Genomic DNA, 18,831 nt, shown 5'->3' on the forward strand with positions numbered 1-18,831 from the left:
TACATTTTTTTTAAAGTGAAAAAATAAAGCAATTTTTAACTCCAGAAAGAACAGGAGATTTTCAAGAAAAGCATTATCATAGTAACTTACTTGATTCAGCAACACCCTATATTTGTATTGTCAAGATGATACAACCCTAAGTGCTGACTTGAACGAGAGTTGGGATGTGGCTATGTCAGAGGAAGGGTGAGGGCAAAGTGGGTGGTGGTGTGTATAAAAGAGCTAAATCCTCAAATACCATGACAAGAAGTCAATCAATAATGTCTAAACCTGAAAATCAAGAAACATTGGTATAAGTTTATCATTTAGGAAATGAAGAACACCTAGCAGGGTTGTGGGGAACTGGGTGAAGCTAGGTGGCGGAGAAGTTGGTCAGGGGACTGATGGGACTCCTGGGTATTTTTTGTTAAAAGCCTTTAAGAACCACTTGAATTTTCACTTAACTGTATTACTTTCATTAAAAATAAAAATGCAGGGCTTCCCTGGTGGCGCAGTGGTTGAGAGTCCGCCTGCCGATGCAGGGGACACGGGTTCGTGCCCTGGTCTGGGAAGATCCCACATGCTGCGGAGCGGCTAGGCCCGTGAGCCATGACCGCTGAGCTTGCGCGTCCGGAGCCTGTGCTCTGCAACGGGAGAGGCCACAAAAGTGAGAGGTCCGCGTACCGCAAAAAAAAAAAAAAAAAAAAAAAAAAAAAAAAATGCAGACAAATGTAAGACATATATATTATGGGAAGAAAGTCTCATAAAATAAGAGAACCAAAAGAACACAAAAGACATAGAATCTCACCCACCCAGAGATAGCCACTGTTAATATCCTGAAATAGTTTCTTCTTGAAAAATTCTGAAAACAAATGAAAGTACTTTTACTTATTTTAAAAAACCTTACAAAAAAACTTCTTAACATACTAAAACTACCAATTAAGGGAAAAGTTGTGCCCGGGGCTATTCATTTCTGACTAAATCAACTTTTCTATCAAAATGTTTGGTGCCATTTTGGTTATAGCTTCACTAACAGAGCAGAATGGAGAACTGAGGCAGTTTCCCCAGAATACTTTTGCTTTACTTATCTTATAATTTCAGGAAGGAGCAGCTTTTGGTCTCAGTTTTCCAAATAATTGGCTCTAATTAGAAGTTTAGGAATTTTTGGAAACAGACATTTATCAGGAAAATTTGCCTCAAAAGAATTTTAGTATTTTTTTTCTCTTTTTAAGTATGGAAAATTTCATTTCTCTGAACAGTTTCTTTGAACTATTTCAATGAACAAAAATATAAAAAGTACAATCCAGCTTTGAGGCATATTCAAAATGCAGAAAAACTGAGGTAGTAAATACAGAATTTGTGGGAACTGTCCTTGGAAAAACAGTATTGGTAAAACAAAGGTAAGAATAGTAATTAAAGATGTAAATGTGAATAACAAAATGGGTATTTTTGAAGAAATTAAGCTGCATTAAAAATTTGAGGAAAAATGTGCAGTTGATGTATTCTTCTACCTCCTAAGGTCATTGAGTTTTAATTAGTTTAAAAGCTTCAAAATTCAACTAATATTTACTGAATTCCTTTCATATATCAGGCCTTATCCTTGATGTGTTCACTTACGCACTCTCTATAATCCTAAAAACAATCCTGCAGATTTGAGGATGTATTTGTAGAGGTCTAACATGAAGGAGTATGGTGGGATAAGAGTATGCTGGATTCCTGTGGGTTTACTTTGTCTTGGCTACTGCTGTGGGTGTTAGAGAATATGCATATAAAAGATAACCGTGGTGTGTTTATCAGGAAAGAACAGAGCAACTATCAGCCACTGCAGACAAGCACAGGACAAGAGTCTGGAGGAGGTAATCTTTTTTTTAAAAATAAATTTATTTATTTTATTTTATTATTATTATTTTTTAATTTTGGCTGCACTGGGTCTTTGTTGCTGCGTGCAGGCTTTTTCTAGTTGTGGTGAGGGGGGACTACTCTTCCTTGTGGTGTGTGGGCTTCTCATTGCAGTGGCTTCTCTTGTTGTGGAGCTCAGGTTCTAGGCACATGGGTTTCAGTAGTTGCCGCACGCAGGCTCAGTAGTTGTGGCTCGCGGGCTCTAGAGCGCAGGCTGAGTAGTTGTGGCGCATGGGCTTAGTTGCTCCCCATGTCATGTGGGATCTTCCCAGACCAGGGATCGAACCCATGTCCCCTGCATTGGCAGGTGGATTCCTAACCACCTCGCCACCAGGGAAGCCCCTGGAAGAGGTAGTCTAGATGCAGATTCCTGAGATAATGTGTGTAATCTGTACTTGCAGGGCTGATCCCACTGATGTGCACCTACAACCATCCTGTCCGTGGATAGTTATGAAATACCTGAGTGAGTGCATAGACAGGTATGGGGCAAACCAAAGTTGTCAAGGACTATGCACACTGTGAAGCGACTGTGATGGGACAGATTGTTGTCAAAGGTCATTGGTACCCTGGTATGTCCTGAGAATCTTGGGGAGAAAAAGGGGAACATGCACTTGGGGGCCTGCAAGATCTTCCTCCCTGCTTGACTACAGGGCAGGTTTCTGTCACTGTAGCTTGGAATGGGTTTTGTCTTTTCTAAGTCAGTCTGAAGTCCATTTGCCAAGACACTTCAGAGATGTCTGTGAATTATTATCCCCATTATAGAGATGATGAAATTGAACCTCAGTGAGGTTCTTTCTAAAAAAAGTATTTGTGATTTTTTTTTGTGCAAATTTTAACAGCCTAAATGTATTTCTTCATTATTTTGTTCTATTCAGAACAATTCTATCTTTTTGATCCAGGACACCTGGAAGTTTTTGAGGCCGTATTTAACAGGTCAGAAGAGTTACTATTTAACAGCAAACTTTATGCACTGGGCAACTTGGAATTCTCAGCCAGCACCCAAAAAATTCCAAATCCTACTCCCCCCCCCCCAACAGCAGAGGGGCTCCGCGTGTAGGTGGTGTTTTTCAGGGATTCCGGAGGAGGCTGCTCCAAAGGAACTTGCCTCTTCCACACACGCCCCCTACCCAGTTTGGAACGCATCTGCAGCCCCAAACCAAAAACTGCGAGGGACTTTGGCTAAGAGAGACGTGGCAGGAAAAATCAGCAATTGCCCTTTCACCTCCTTTCTGATAATCAAATCGTGCGCTTCATTAACCAGAATTTGGGCATCTAAGGAAAAATGTAAACTCATAATCTGAAAAGAATTTTGGTTACGTGGCTAGTCCAGGTACTGACCGCTGCGGAAGTGGACTCAGACCAGTGTCCCACTTGCTAGTTTTTTACTTGCTTTGGAAAGCCGAGGAACCTTACGCTCTGTCCCTGGCGAGGTGTGCTCTTCCAGGATCCCACCGCAGCCCGCCTCGGGTGTTCCCGGTTTTGAGCCCTTTCCGGGACCCAAGTTCCAGGACCCGAAGGTCTGCCCTACTGCCGGCCTCGGGGCCCCGGGCCCCGCCCACTTTGGCCTGGGGTCGGAGCCTCCTTGAGCCGGAGCGGGAGCCTGAGCCCAAGCGCCGCGGCCCCTTTAAGGAGCCGCTCTGCGGTAACTCGAGCCCGCAGTCCAGGCGGGCGCGGCGGCCGCGGCGGCCGCGGCGGTAGCAGTATCCTCCGCGGCTGTTCCTCCCTGCGGCTCGGAGCCCGCGGCTCCCCAGGCTCCCCTGGCTCCCAAAGAGCATCTCGCGGGGCGCCTCTGGCCGGCGCCAGCCCTCGGGCCGGGCCGGGTGACCAGGCGACTGTAACCGCTCGCCGCCCTCTCCCGGCCCGGCGCACCGCTGCCCGCGCGCGAGTCGCCCCGGGACCCGGCACAGGTGACGCCGTTTGGAGAGGGCTCGGGAGGAGGGCGGGCTCGCTTTGCCCCGTGGCTCTCCTGCGCCGCCGAGCGCAGCCCGCTGGCAGGGGCGCCGCGGCTTCCCGCCCCCGGCCTAGCGCGGCCGAGAGCTCCGGCGCCTGGAGGTTGGGTGGGCGTCCCCGGCGCGGGAGGCGGCCCGGGGCTCCGCGGAGGGCTCCAGCAGGTGTGTGCTGCCGGCTCAGCATCCTCCTAGCCCGGCGGGCTCCGGCGCAGCTCTGGGCGCAGATAGTGTCCCGAGGCCCGCGGCCCCAGCGCTGCCCAGACGCCCAGCATTCCACTCGCGTTTCCCGTGCTGTGTGATTCGGGCTGCTGGGGCTGCCTGGGGGTGCCTCCCGGGTCTCAGCTCAAAGGGATGGGTGCTTTGGGCATCCAGGGAAAGCTTTCTTGTTAGAGGCCGGTACAGGATCAGGTGCATCAAGTGGGTAAGTCTCCCCCTCTTCCACCTTCCCACAACTAAATAAAACAAGAAGCTTTTATTTACGCTTGCAGTTCTCAAGTGGGTCCCATTTTTAGCTACCGAGTGCTGAAGAGTCTAGTGGGAGAGGGACTGGGCGCAGAATCAGAGGGAGAAATTGGTTTCTGTTTCCATCTCTACCACTGTATACCCGAGCAAGTTTATTGAACTAAGTACCTCGGTTTACCCAGCCATGAAATGGGATCCGTAATGCTAGCATTTTCCTATCGCCCTCCGTGAAAGCGCTTTGAGTTGTCTAATTTCATTAAAGGTTCACTGTTGCTGGCCAGTATTTTCTTAGTTGTACACATCTGAGTGTGAATGTGGTGCACATTTTTATATGAAATTATAAAATTATTCTTAAAGAGTGATCTTTGATAATGTTTAACTGAATCTGATTCCAATTTTGGGACAAGTTGGAAGAGTCTGTGTGGATGTTAGGAGTTGATGTGTAGTAGGAAAAAAGACTCACTTTAGTGAAATCTTTACCCATTCATAAACGGAGTTGAGAAAAATGGATCTTAGATTGTGTATTTTAAGTGAGATACTGCTGTGTGAGCACAGGGTATAGTTTGGAATACAGTTTCATCTTTTTGTAGCCAGTTAAGGTAATACGGTAGAATTAATGCCAGTCCCCTTTTAAGTGTGCTGTATGTGAAGTAGAGAGTTTTTCCCTTGTTTATCTTGTCCTTAAATTGTATGGGTGAAACTAAATTAGAAAAGTGGACTCCTGCGACACTAGAAAATTTGAAAGATTGGCTTGAGGAACCATGGATTTTAGTTTATTTGCCATCCTCCTTCCTGTGCCATTAGGTGATCCTGAGGATAATATATTTTGAGGATGCCTTTTTTTCCCTACCCCTGCAGCTCCCTTTTGTCACATTACCTCCCGCCAGAGTTTGAATCCTTACTGTGTGATCTTGCGTGAGTTTTACCTATCTAGGGTGGATGCCTCACACCCAGCTGCTCAGTCAGTCATGATTTTTTACACTATTAGCTTTCTGTTCCTGTCCTTTCACTCTAATCCTTCTTTACCTTGTTGGAAAGAAGAATGGCTTTTTGCAGCTCAAGCTGTATACTTTGAGGTGCCTAGGAATGGCAATGGTCAAGGGGCTGAAACTTTATAGTAAATTCCAAAGAAGGAAGCCTTCTACATAGACCCTAGAGTATGGATGCAAGAGTTGGCCTATCTTTTCCTTCATTTTCTGAAATCTCCATCGGAGAGAGATTCATTTGATTAACAAGGTAAACAGACGCCTCCGGAGCAGGGAGCCATCAGAAAAATAACTCAGTGCTAGATTGGTTAAGAGCTTTCCCAGCTAGGAGAGGGGAAGGAGGAAGAAAAGACTTGGGTGGGGCTGGAGGGCCTGTCCTCCCAATAACCAGGTGACCAGAGAGGTGCTAAAGGAGCCCTGGATTCCTGACTGGGAAATGGGAAAAGGGCCGGGTCGCAGAGAGCGAGTGGTGGGGCTGCGAGGAGAATTCTGGAATGTGCCCTAGATGTGACTTGCCCTTTTTACCTTTCCCTTTGAGAGTGTTTCTCGCCCTTCAGAGCCTAGCACAGCTGTCCTGCAGTTCTCAGACCTGTTCACTCTCTCCCTTGGTGCTCTAACCGATGCCCCACGTTTATGTTCCTCCCTCAAAGCTGGCCTTCCGTGTAAGAGAGGAAACTGAGCAGTTTGCTTCATAAGAGACCTTCAGACCTCATTGTCTCCCCACTCCCTTCTTGTCGAACTAATGTCCCACATCCTGCAGATTAAGGACTCATTTAGCTTTGTTATCTCTTGGAAGATTAAAAAGTGGGATACTCAGTTTGACTGAGAAAAGTAAACTGAACGGTCTACAGGAAGATACAGAAAACGAGTTTTTCTGTAGAGGAAGATAATGAATGAATTGTCTGGGTGAGAATTGTGGGCAATTGGACATGGGAGGGCAGGACCGGGGGTGGAGCTGTGCTGGACAGCTTTTGCCCTTGTCCTTGAGAGAGGAGAGGATGCCCCCACACTCCTACAATCACCTCGTTGGGCCTTCTCTCCTTCCATTTGCCTTGTGAGAGGAAGAAGAGAGCAACATGGAGGTGGAGTAGCCATCTGTTCTCAAGGATGGCAGACAGGCTTTAGGGATGAGTGAGCTCCTTTCACCTGGTGTTGGTATCAGGCACTGGCTGTATTACATCAGGGAACGCATTACATCAGAAAAGTGAAGTTAATTTTGTAAGAAAATCTAAGGTGTTTCAAGAGTGACTTTGGTGATGTTTTTTCTCATTGGAGATGAAAGGTAGCATACAAAGAAATGGAGTCCTACTGCTGTGGGTTTGTTATTCATAGTGAGACAGTTGGAGGTGCTGTGAGCAGATCCTGAAAAGAGGGCTAAGGATAGCAAATGGGTGTGTGTGTGTGTGTGTGTGTGTGTGTGTGTGTGTGGTGCGTGCGTGTGCGCGCGCGCTCAGAACATAAGTCTTTTCAAGGAGAAGGCAGTCCTGTGGCTACATGAGAAGGAGCTTGTGAGTCACTCTAAAAGGCCAAGGTTTGTGCAAACAGCCGATGAAGAAGACAGCTGGCAGTCTATTCAGAGCTTGAGCCGGCACGGGGAAAGGAGTCGCTGAGCAGCCGGCCCAGTAGCAAGGGGGAAGTCTGACTAGATGGACAGAGACTTGTTTCAGGCATTTCTGGATTACAACACAGTACAATTTTCACATTGACTCAGGGCACAAGTAAGTGTATGTGTATCTGAAACAGGTTTCATGAAACAATATGTACCCTTAACTGTGTATTGTTTCTATTTTCATTTCTATTTCTACTCTATTTCTGTTTCTGTTCTGTGTTCTGAAAAACTCATCAACTATTAATGGGTCACAGTCCACTCTTTGGAAACCATTTGTCTGCTGGATGGAAAAACAGGTTGCAGTGGAGCAGCCTGGGTCTTGGGGTTGGAGACACTGGAGGAAGTGGGGGGCGCTTAGAGTGGTTGGGAGATCTCTGGACCCCTGTCGGTGGGGACAGGGGGGAGTGTGGGAGCTCATCTGGTGTCTGGAGGGTCAAGGACTCACGTTAGTTAAAGGCAGCTGGATGGGCAGGTGCAAAAATAGAACTTCCTACCAGTTCTGTCCACTTCAAAGCAAAACAGTTCGTTTTGAGGGAAAAGGAGGCGTGGAAGGAGTAAGCTTCGATTTGAAAGTAGTATCCTTAGAGCAGTAGATTTTTCTCTGTAGGTTAAATAAGAAGACAAATGGATCCAGAACGAATTGGCTGATAGATTTAGGCCACTTTGATCAGCTGGGTAGGGAGCAAAGGGCATCACAGTGCAGAGTGGGTGGGTAGGCAGCACACGTCTCCCCTTCCAGCTTTGAGAAGTTCTTTGCAGAAGAAGCGGATGGATGTGTTGTTTCAAAACCCCATTTGCTGATCAAACTCCTTAGGAAGTTGGCTGCTTGCCTCACAGTGAATTGGAAAAGTATTCTCATTACATTTTATAAAAGGGTTTATCAAGACTTCCTTAGACATCTATTTCAAGATCTACAGTCAAACTGGAATCATCATTCATAGTCTTTGGCATTGCCAAAAAAGCTTCTTGGAGAAATAGGTGAGACAGCGTCCAGCATCCTTGAGCTAATTCCACTATCTGTGCCCTGGATGTTAATCAAGGGCAGAGTCTATCTGTAGGCCTCTGATTTCCTTTTATAATAATTAACGTCTGACTCCAATACCTAACACACTCACCAGTGGACAAATACAACAAAGCCGGGAGGAAAACGTACACAGGTATCAGAGATCACCCGGGTTGCTTGGTTACTGCTTGCTTTTATCATCCACATTCTGACCTAGTTGGATCCTTCCTTTGACCCATCCCTGCCTTGTCTGATTTTCTTAGTTGATATATTTTCAGTGTCTGACTTTGCTGCTCCTCCGCTGTCTGCTATCTATCTGATGCTTTCAATCCTGGTTTCTCTGACATCATCTCTGAGCTCCAGACGTATAGTCTCCACCTGACTGTTCCCATGGAGCCCAGGCTTGGAGCCCACGTTGGATCCCGGCCTGGACTGTGTTGGTGTCCACTGTGACATGGCCGCTTTAGAAATAACTGGTACATTGGTAGATTCATACATCGGCTTTGATTTAACTTTAAAATTTGGGGGACATGGAGAAACTATCTTGGTCAAGTTAATTTAATTAGCTTTCTTCAAATAGGCGTAAAAAAACCTTTAAAAAGTACATTTTGAAGGCATAGAAAACTTCTCTTTGTTTGGCACATATTTATTTAGTGGAAGAGGAGGAAGGAGGAATTTTCGTTTGATAAAAAAATTGAGAACAAATGAAAAACCACCCTTTACAAAGTGTTTCATTTTAGGGGTATAATTCCCCAAACTAGTCTTTCTCAATTAACATGTTTTGCTCTAATACATGTGAAAATATTGAGCCAATTATGAATTTAAATGCTTTATAATTTGTTATATGCTGTTTTAAGGACTTATAAATTCTATAGCTATGTTCCGATGGAGAAAGATTCTTTGCCTTTTCATATTTTAACAACCTGTATGAGTATTAACTGAACACATCAATTTCTTACAATTTCTTTGTACAGAAATCCAGGGCAAGATAAAGTCGATAGGGAGGAAGGCCAAGTTGCAGGAAGGGGAGGCCTGGCTGCTTGGAGCAAAGGCAGCATGTTTGGAGTATCCCAGTGGAGCCTCTCGGAACAAACCCTTAAGACATAAGGCATTTTGAGGATTTGAGAATGCATTATAGCCTCAAGTCTCTAAATGTTTCCTTCAGTGTTTTTTATTTTTGAATTACAAAAGTGACACTTGCACATTATAAGAAACATTACAGGCAGTCAGTGTTCAAGAGAATGAAAGTTCACTTCTTCCCCTTCCCCCAGCTCCCACCTCCTGGGGCTTCACCCCCAACCTCAACCAGTTAGCAGTTTGGGGGGTATAGCTCTTCAGACCTTCTTTCTGTACAAATGCCAGAGCGTGCCAAGCTATGTATTTATGACAAATGTATCGTTTCGCAGCCTACTTTTTTTCCTACTTGGTAGTATGTGATGGACATTTCTTTTGTATCCTCTTGTTCATTTCAGTGTCTGTGTAACTTGGGATAGTGTGCCTGTACCAATATATTTAAGCATTTCCCTAGCACTGCACCTTAAGGTTGCTTCTGATAACTAATGCTATAGTTAATGCTCTTGTACGTGCATCCTTTCACACTCATGTGAGCTTGTTTTGAGGATAAAAGATAAAATCATTAGTATACTGTGTATTTCATAGTTCAGGTAACATAGTGCTATCAAAATGTACATATTCTGCCATTTAATTCCCCCCAATATTTTTTTAGCAGTAAAAGCACAGCACTGGACACTGTAGGGATTTTAAAGTGGGGCAATGCACAGCCCTTGCTTACAAGGGCTCTCTCTCTAGAGTAGGGGGATTAGGCATACACACTGACTATAATATCTTTACTTTTATTTATACCCCACCTTGTTCCAAAAAAGATTAGGGAAGGGGCTTCCCAGGTGGCGCAGTGGTTGAGAGTCCGCCTGCCGATGCAGGGGACATGGGTTCGTGCCTCGGTCCGGGCAGCTGGGCCCATGAGCCATGGCCGCTGAGCCTGCATGTCCGGAGCCTGTGCTCCACAACGGGAGAGGCCACAGCAGTGAGAGGCCCATGTACCGCAAAAAAAAAAAAAAAAAAAAATTAAGGAAGGCTTGCAAAGATGCATACAGTATGACAAGATAAAGTAAACTTAGGATGAAAAAGAAAAATAAGTCAAAGGAAAATAAGATGGAGGTATGAGGGCGAGTGTACTTTGAAGCACTGTTCTCTTCTTCCTGGAAGTTCTGGCTATCAGCTTTCCAGCAGCCAAGGAAAAGAGGCAAACAATCCAGAACAAGCTTCAAGGTGTCCAGAAGAGAAACCAAATTGGAGAAGCCCATCTAGTCCTGATTCTAGGAGGTGAAACAAATTTCTCCTTTGGATTTGCATCAAGAAAATGCTGCATTTGCAGTGGCCAGCCTTCTCAACCACATTCCTGGTATTGTAGTACAGTAAAACCTAGTGACCTTGCTTTATGATGCATTTCATATCATGTTCCTCAGTTCTGGCCAGGGGTGTCATGCCTTGGCACTGAGCAGTGAAGGATCATTAGGATGAGGTGTAAGTTCATGGGTTTAATCCAGAAATAGCTTTCAGAGGATGCATGACCAATGAAAATAGCAATCTGATATTGTTCCTGGATAATTTTTTTCTACAAGGTAGTAGAGAGTATCTAATTTTAGTGGAATTTCTGTGAGTAGAACCCATTTGCCCAAGAATACTAGGCTTGCAACTTAAAAAGCAAGAAGTGAAGATGTTTTTGATGGCATTAATGTATTCGAACCATAAGAAAGATTGAACAAAAGGTTTTCCTTTAAAATAAAAGAGCGGGCTTCCCTGGTGGCGCAGTGGTTGAGAGTCCGCCTGCCGATGCAGGGGACGCGGGTTCGTGTCCCGGTCCAGGAGGATCCCACATGCTGCGGAGCGGCTGGGTCCGTGAGCCATGGCCGCTGAGCCTGCGCGTCCGGAGCCTGTGCTCCGCGGCGGGAGAGGCCACAACAGTGAGAGGCCCGCGTACCACAAATAAATAAATAAATAAATAAATAAAAGAAAAGAAAAGAGCAAAACTCTGCATTTGATCCATGTAGGAAGGATGGTAATCTTCACATAGATCAGCTCCACAAGTTAGAAAGGTCAGAGCCATCATTCCAAGAAGCCTTGAGTTCATCACCAGGCTTAAAATTGTTAATAGGTTATAGAGTGAGTATTTCTGGGATTAGGGGGTCTACAAGCTGGGGCAGCTTGATCCTGTTTTGTAAAGCTGGGGAAAGTTCAACTTTCCTGAGCCATCTGGATCTGAGCTTCTATAACCCCATTCACTTAAGTCTGGCCTCAGGAACATTGCCCCAGAACAGTTCTTTATTACCAAGTCTATGGGCCAAGCTTAGGTATTTGACAGGGCTTAACACTGTATTTAAACATGACGTTTGTAATAAATGTTAAACTTGAGGTCACCTGAAGCCACATCAGATGTGTTTTGTGCATCATCACCTCTCTGGCCCGTGAAATGGTTCAAAGAAACATGTCACTGCATTTAGATTTTTTGGCTACCTGATAGTGTCCAACCAGATACAGAGTCAGATAAGTACCATGTTTATTGGAAAATAGTGCAGTTGGAATCACTGTGAAGCAACAGCAGTCTTATGGGAGGAGGTCAGCAGAGAAACCACTCGCAAAGTACCCCGGGTAGTGTTTTAAGTTGCTCTTAGGTAACAGGATAAAAGTCTGCTTAGAGAATTTAGTAACTCCTTGGCTGTCTTCTCATTTAAGCCACCAAATTTCCCATTTGGATCATAGGTGTAGACAAGCTTCAGGGCCCCTAGGCCAAAGGTTAAAAGGAGGCGGATATGATCATATTGCTTAAGATACAGAATACCCTATCCCTGTGTGACTTGGTGCCATCGGAGAGATAGGTGTAACCTTTCCCCATTAGGAAATGTGTTAGGAAAGGGTGGTAATAATAAACGATATCCTTTATGGAGTGGTGTTTGGATCTATTGCCAAACGACAAACCACCCCAGCACCTTGTGGCTTAAGACAATTTCTCATGATTCTGTGGGTGGCTGGGCAGTTACTCTGCTGGTGATAGGCTCACTCGCTCATGTGTGTGCATTCAGCTGGGGGGTCAGCGGAGCTGGAAGGTCCAGGATGGCTTGCCACCATGGCTGGCAGTTGGGCAGCCTCAGTTCTCCGTGTGGCCTGTCATCCTACAATAGGCTAGACAGGCTTCTTTACACGGCAGTTTCAGGGCAATGCTCTAAGAGGGGGAAAGGCAGATGCTGCAAGGTCTTTTGCTATGGATGGTAGGATGGCAGTGTCACATTGCAAAGGAATGTGTGGTCATTAAATGATCTACCACAAGTGGCTGGATGTGCCAGGCACTGTGCTAGGTGTATTTAACTTGTCTCACTTAAGTCTTGCACCATTGGCGTTCTTATCTCCATTTTGTAGCACTTGCAGGTCAAGAGGTCATATTCCTCTTGTGCAAGACCACTTGATGAATACTGGGACTAGGACTGGGTTCTAGCTTGCTCTCTCTAGCCAAATGGAATTTGGCTTAAGAACTCAACAGGTGGGAGAAATTTGCTCAATTGCTCTTCAGCCCCTCTAACCCATTTAATGCAGTCTCCTGTTTCCTGTCGGGAGCAAGCAAAAGAGAGAAATGGGGGCAGGCAAGCAGAGCCCTGCCTCAGTCACTTCCTTGCATCCTGAGGACTTTCTCAGGGGTTATCAGATCGACAATTTGGAGGTGAGAAGACCTCCCTGTCTCCTTAGGTTCTGTCTTCCTAGGTTGCTTGGCAGGTGTCCCAGTGATTCCTTTAAAAAAAGAACAAAACATAGTTGCCCTATTATAAATTGTGTTATTTTAAGTTTATAATTAAAAAAAAACATAGTTGCAAAAATCTTGCTCTGTCCAGCTTTTCCTTGATTTCGTAGTGTTGGCAGAAAGCCAAGAGATGTCCCCAGCCGAGAGGCTTCTTCTGTGATCCCTCCAGGAAAGGAAGAGCAGAAATATGGAAATAAGTACATCAGAAGCTGGTAGAGGTTGAATGCAGAACCTCTTGCCTCTTCCGGAGTCCCCCAGGTGATATGGTGTCGCCCGGTCCCTACTTCAGCTTCAGAGCCCCTCACTCACACGGACCCCGTCTGAGGCTCAGGGAGTGTGTTGTATTTGAAATGTTGAGTTCCTTAAAGATGGGCTCTCAAATTATATAAACTTCCAGCACCTTACTTTTTATTTGTGTCAGATACTGTATTCGTGTGACCTTCTAATTGCCATTGTCTCTGGCTTAAGACATTCTGGTTTATCCCAAATCCAGTGGCTGTGGTTGGAGCTCATAGGTTTAAAAAACAAAGACTTCTTTATGAAAGTTTTGAGTGGAGTAAGATGCTAAGAAGCAACATTTACCAAGTAAATAAAATGTGCTGTCTGTGCTTTGAGCCTTAAGACCCTAGAAAATGAACTTTTTTTTTTCTTTTTTTTGCCTGCCTTGGGTCTTTGTTGCTGCGTGCGGGCTTTCTCTAGTTGCGGAGAGTGGGGCTACTGTTCGTTGTGGTGCGTGGGCTTCTCATTGCGGTGGCTTCTCTTGTTGCAGAGCACGGGCTCCAGGGCTCAGTAGTTGTGGCGCATGGGCTTCAGTAATTGTGGCACGCGGGCTCTAGAATGCAGGCTCAGTAGTTGTGGCACACGGGCTTAGTTGCTCCGTGGCATGTGGGACCTTTCCGGACCAGGGATTGAACCCGTGTCCCCTGCATTGGCAGGTGGATTCTTAACCACTGCTCCACCAGGGAAGTCTGAAAATGAACTCTTGAATTTCCTAAGGGGAGAATTCTTCAGTGGGTTGGGAGCTGGGAAAGAAGGGCTTTTTTCATTAGAGCCACACTTCTTGTTAGGCATTATAAAAACAAATTCCAAGCCAGGAGTCAGTGTAAAATGAAATAAAAAATTTTAAATAAGAACAACAAAAAAGTTGCCATGACAGATTAACTATATTAGATTTCATTTGATTTATTTTTAAGTTAATAGCTAGAACATGTAAAAAGTATCAGTAAATGTAAGCTAGGAGAATAAGAATAAAAGTTTTGTTAAGAATCTAATTAAAAATACCTATAATAGGAGGGAGAATTGATCAAGTGTGGTAGGCAATTAAGGCGAAACATTATTTCTTGAAAGAGCAGGAATTCTCAGGGAGGGTTTAAGGATATGGGATAACCCCTCACCCTTGTTTTGTCAGAACCTCTTGGTGGGGACCCTGGGCTATGTGAAAAATATATGTCAAGAAACCTTATCCCCCCCACCCCCTGCCCAGGAAACAAACTATAGAAAGGAGACTATAGAATATTCTTGACTGGTAGGAATAAGCAGAACACATACTGAGAAAATATTGTGTGATGCAGGAGGGGTTGGGGGAAGCTTTGGGATATGAACATTTTAAAACCACTGAATTAGAGATCAGAGATTCCTAGAAAGCATTTAGCATAGGATGTAAAGGGACAGGATTATGAGAGATAAAAGGGAGATCTTGTATGAGGAGATAGGTAGCAATATGAACTAACTGTCAAAACAGTTCTCTGAGTTGTGGTACAAGATGGGGCCACCCCAGAGCCCCTGAGTGAGGGTGTTTCTTGCTGTGGGTGGATGACTCTTACAGCCCGTTTGGGGAACAGAGTTCTCTCTTTCCTGTCCTAACACACTGTGATTGTAATTACTATGTAGAATTGTGGGGAAAATAAAGGCCAGTTAGAAATGACTATTTAACCTTAAATGTTTCATTCTTTGTTTTCATCAAACAATCGATAATCCAAAAAAATCGTTTCAGGGGAGTATCCATCACCAAGGTCTGTAACAGGAGGAATCAAACAGTTTAACTTGAATTCTGTTATATGCTTTTGGAAGAGAAAGGGTTGAAAGTATGGGAAAAATATAAAGGACACCCTTATTCAGAGTTTAGGATCTTAATTGACAGGGAAGAACCATGGAGAAATCTTTTCTATAGTAATGAGCAATTCCTTGTTGAATCTTAAGTAACATCATATCACCGAGAGAAGGAGTGTAACTTAATCATATTAATGTAGGGTTCCTTAGCCTTTCCTGGTTTAGACTTCATTTCTTTCCATTTGCTTCAGTTTAAAAAGCAGCACCATGAATATTGGAGGATTTATAGAAGTTAGGTTGACATTTATGCCCCTGGCTTCCTTTAGACTTCCACTCTAACGCTAATGGTTCTTGAACTTGATGCTCAGAAAAGAAAAAGAGGTGGAATTCTCCTAGCTTTTTTTCATATAGCTCTCAATGCAGAATTAACAACAGCAATGAAAAATAAAAATGGTGACTGCAGTTACCTGAAAACTTTGTACACATTTGATTAGATGCTTAAATTTTTACATGAATGAAAAGTCAAAAGTGGGTAGTATGATGAGTTATTCTTTACTAAGGGGTTTTAACGTCTCTGGTTAATTATTGACATTTCGTGAGCATTGAGAAAGATGATTGCAGTGTACCACCTGTATGAAAATGCAAATAAAACCAGAATGGGTGGGGAGCAGGTATTTTTCTGGTAGGGTTTTTGTTTGGTCTGGTAAATATCTCATTTTCTGTAGTCATGTGTTCATTTACAAATGATTTACAGTTTGCTAATAGAGACTTTTTTTTTTTTTTTGCGGTATGCGGGCCTCTCACTGTTGTGGCCTCTCCCGTTGCGGAGCACAGGCTCCGGATGCGCATCGGCAGGCGGACTCTCAACCACTGCGCCACCAGGGAGGCCCGCTAATAGAGACTTTTAAAAAACTTTTACGTGTTAGAGCTACTGACATGGTAGATAAGTTCAATAAATAAGTACATCTGTAACTGATAAGAGTATGAAAATACAGTGCAAATTACAGTTAAATATACACATGAAGCCTTTGAACATATATCACACGTTGTAAGGAGTTTGGCATAGACAAACCAAATATCATACTGCTGTGGTCTGAATGTTTGTGACTCCCCCCCACCAAAATTCATGTGTTGAAATCCTAACCCTCGAAGTGGTGGTACTGGTAGGTGGGGCCTTTTGGGTGATTAGATCATGAGGGTGGAGTCCCCATGAATGGGATTAGTGCTGTTGTAAAAGAGATGCCACAGAGCTTCCTCGCCCTTTCGGCCATGTGAAGTCTGTGACTTGGAAGAGGGCCCTCACCCAGCCATGCTGGTACCCTGATCTCAAACTTCCAGCCTCCAGAACGATGGGCAATAAATTTATGATGTTTATAAGCCACTCAGTCTGTGGTATTGTGTTACAGCAGCACAAATGGACTAAGGCACACACTCAATATTATTTCATTTATAACATTGGTACTCTTAGCTTTTGGATATTTGGAACTGAGAATCCTTTTGCAGTGAATATGTGTTCATACTATACCACTAGGGTTGTCAATTTAGAAAATTTTCCTTTCCAGTGTTCTGATTATACTGGTAAAATGAGGGACCTGTGACTGATCAGGTACTAGCAGAATGGAAAGCACCTGTGAGAATACGAATGTCTGTTGTTATCATTATTATATTTCATAGACATTTATTGAGCACATGCTGTGTGGCAGGCACTACGTTAGGTATGGGGACACCATGGTGGGGGGGAAATGTTTGTGTTTCCCACCCTCATGGGGCTCACATTCCACTGGGGGAAGGAGATGTTCATTTAAATTGCAGCTGTAAAGGAGAGGGACATGATGCCATGTGAGCAGACCAGGGCGGGGATTGCTCCCAGAAGGCTTCCCTGAGGAAGTGATGATTGACCTGAGAGCTGAGGGAGCATGAGCGTTACAGTGGGGGATGGAGGGGCAGGGTGGGAGTCGGGGCATAGCTTAGGCAGAGGCCTTGTAGAGGGAGGGAACATGACATCTTTAAGGGTCAGAAAGAAGGCCACATTAGCTGGGGTGCAGCAAGCGAGGGCAAGTGCCACTTGAGGCTGGGGAGAGCAGGGCCCTCATCAGAGGACTGGGCAACCAGTGAAGGTTTAATTTGGGGGTAAGTGAGGAGGTGACATGACCAGAGACAGCTTTTAGAGCCGATTCCCTTGGAGTCCTCCAGTCTGTTCTCCACACTAAGGAGACCAGTTTGGAGACAATTCAGAAAAGTGGTGGTAGCAGCTTGAGAAAAATGGATGTTTTTGAAAGCTGTTTATAAGAAGGGGAAGGATATGGTGGCTTAGTAGGAGGGTGCAGAAAGCAAGTTATCGGGGATGGCTCCTAGGTTTCTGGCTGTCAAATGGGGGATGTACAGTGGTACCATTCACAGAATGAAGAATCTGCAAGAGGACCAAGTTTAGAGATTAGGCCATGAGCTTGGTTTGAAATGTGTTTGAAATGCTGTGTGGTGCTGACAGCTAGGCAGTTGGGCACACATGTCAAGAGCTCAGAGAGGAGACCTGGGATGGAGATTAAAACTTGAGATTTTTCTGCATGTAAGTGATAACCTAAGCCACAGGTATAGGTGAAATCATACAGGAAACAAGTAGAAGAGAGTCTGGGACTGAGGCTTAGGGAATTCTGTTACTCATTGTCTGGGCAGAAGAAGAAGTGTGGTGTCATGGAAACACAGAGAAGAAAGTGTTTCAAGGAGAAAGTGGTCAGTGGCGTCTAATGTTGCTGAAATGTCAGGTGACACGAAGGCCACACATAGAAGTCATTGCTGACCTTAGCCATAGCTATTTCAGGGGAGCGACGAGGGTGGGGACAGGAATGGAGTGGGCTGAAGAGTGAGAGACCTGAGAAATGATGACAATACGGAAAAACCATTCTAGAACTTTGTCCTTAAAGGCGGGGTAGGGGGGGAGAGAGGGCAAGAGCCTATACTGGAAAAGAGATATAAAATTGAAGAAGAGGTGGTGGGTCTGTTGATTTTTGTTTTTACTGGGAACTTGAGCCTGTTTAAAAGCCAATAGAAAGGTCTAGTTGAGGAGAGAATAAAAGATAATGGGGGGCCTCCCTGGTGGCGCAGTGGTTAAGAGTCCGCCTGCCGATGCAGGGGATACGGGTTCGTGCCCCGGTCTGGGAGGATCCCATATGCCGCGGAGCGGCTGGGCCCGTGAGCCATGGCCGCTGGGCCTGCGCATCCGGAGCCTGTGCTCCGCAACGGGAGAGGCCACAACAGTGAGAGGCCCGCATACCGCAAAAAGAAAAAAAAAAAAAAGATAATGGGGAAGAAAAGTTTCCCAAGAAGGCCAGAGAGGATGGCTCCAAAGTGCACAGGTTAGGTTGTCTCGAGATGGGAGGACAGGTGGGTAGTTTGAATGGTTGATAGTATGACATTGAGACTTTTCATATGTTGACTTCTATTTTTTGTGAAGTAGGATGGGGGTTATCTGTTGAGAGTGGGGGTGGATGGTTGGAAGTTTGAAAAGAGTAGGGGCAACTTGGAAATTTAATTGTGGAGTGTGAAAGGATTGGTTGGCGAGGGCAATGTGTTAGGAGTGCAGGGCAGAGTTGAGAGCTGTTTGATCCCTCTGTAATTTCACACTCACCAGTATATGACTGGTATAAACTTTGGTATATGGCGTTTTCCAACAGTGCTCCGACTGTGTTTGCCTTGTCACTGAGTAAATTGTTGGACATATCCTTTGTTGGAGTTTCACCGGCTCTTGGCAGTGGAAAGGGGATGTGGGGTGTTAGAAAGACTGTTCTTGAAATGATGTGCTCTAGGATCTAAGCTGATTAAAGAGGGAAGTAAAAAGAGCAAAGGGCTACTGAATTGAGGAAAAGCTGAGAGGCCAATGTAACTTGAGAATGTCGTAATACTGAGCACACTTGAAGGAAAGGTCAACAAGGAGAATTCTAGAAATGTTATTTTGGAGGCAGAAAAAGGATGGGTAAGGGACAGCAAAGGTCCATGAATGGTTGAGGTGGCATGGAAGGGGTACCATTCCAGATGAAGATTAAGGGACTGAGTTGTTAAGGAAACCTGGGCCTTCTACATATATAGGA

The 18,831-nt window shown here is 44.8% G+C and overlaps 1 protein-coding gene across 1 annotated transcript in view; it reads left to right on the plus strand.

The window, feature by feature from the left end:
• Window positions 1-3,727: 3,727 nt before the first annotated feature.
• The window catches only part of TLCD4 (TLC domain containing 4), a 59,638-nt gene continuing 44,534 nt past the window's right edge, over window positions 3,728-18,831 (plus strand). Inside the window, exon 1 of the mRNA XM_060085578.1 lies at window positions 3,728-3,785. The gene's annotated coding sequence lies outside the window, so the exon portion shown is untranslated. The remainder of the gene's footprint in view (window positions 3,786-18,831) is intronic.

The sequence above is a fragment of the Mesoplodon densirostris genome, chromosome 2 (assembly GCF_025265405.1).
Source record: "Mesoplodon densirostris isolate mMesDen1 chromosome 2, mMesDen1 primary haplotype, whole genome shotgun sequence".
NCBI lineage: Eukaryota > Metazoa > Chordata > Mammalia > Artiodactyla > Ziphiidae > Mesoplodon > Mesoplodon densirostris.